This window comes from Procambarus clarkii, chromosome 54 (assembly GCF_040958095.1).
Source record: "Procambarus clarkii isolate CNS0578487 chromosome 54, FALCON_Pclarkii_2.0, whole genome shotgun sequence".
Lineage (NCBI taxonomy): Eukaryota > Metazoa > Arthropoda > Malacostraca > Decapoda > Cambaridae > Procambarus > Procambarus clarkii.
Window position 1 is genome coordinate 14214088 of NC_091203.1, and position 905 is coordinate 14214992.

The 905-nt window shown below is 37.5% G+C and overlaps 1 long non-coding RNA gene across 1 annotated transcript in view; it reads left to right on the forward strand.

Annotated features, from left to right (window-relative positions):
- Window positions 1–347: 347 nt before the first annotated feature.
- The window catches only part of LOC138352538 (uncharacterized), an 11560-nt gene continuing 11002 nt past the window's right edge, over window positions 348–905 (forward strand). Inside the window, exon 1 of the long non-coding RNA XR_011222818.1 lies at window positions 348–464. This is a non-coding gene — a long non-coding RNA (uncharacterized lncRNA). The remainder of the gene's footprint in view (window positions 465–905) is intronic.

A 905-nucleotide genomic window follows, 5' to 3' on the forward strand; every position in this document is an offset into this window, starting at 1 on the left:
TCTGCAATGAAAATAAAGATTGTTTTGTTGTTAATTACTCCATAAATGTGTAATGTGTTAATTCAGTCTAAAATCTTTTTGCAACGTTTATATGCGATATACGTAGCTGGAAACTACCTAATATTTAAAAATAATAGTTACAACATTCTATTAATATATAATGTTGAAATAAATATCACACAAAGTCTGTATATCTGTTTTTAGATGTCTTATAAATCTTTTAAAATAGTATTAATGATTTTTATGAATCTTGAGTAAAAATTATGTTAATTATTATTAATCTAATTGTTATTATTTTAAGTAAAAGAATTGCAAGTATTCGCATAACCACGGGATCTCTGTTTGTGTATGAATGCACGGATTTGTTTTTGTTATGAGAGGGACGCCTTAGAAAGCATGGTGTAGGCCACCTGTGGCTCGCATCCGATCCCACGATCGTCGTCGCCCCTAAATCAACACAACAGGTATTTAGTATTTACGATTATAATAAGTAATATTTCTTTTATAATAATATTGCAGCAGGTGGTGTAGTGGTAGGACACTCGCCTGGCGTTCCGCGAGCGCTATGTCATGGGTTCGTATCCTGGCCGGGGAGGATTTACTGGGCGCAATTCCTTAACTGTAGCCTCTGTTTAACGCAACAGTAAAATGTGTACTTGGATGAAAAAACGATTCTTCGCGGCGGGGATCGTATTCCAGGGACCTGCCCGAAACGCTACTCGTACTAGTGGCTGTACAAGAATGTAACAACTCTTGTATATATCTCAGGTTAGGGGCTAGGCATTTACACTCTTAGGTCAGCAAACTAGCTAGAAGGTTAGACTATTAGACTCCACTGGTCAATCGGGGCCCTGCATGACTCAGCTTATCCTAACCTAACCTAGCCCAGCTTAAACCATCTTAGC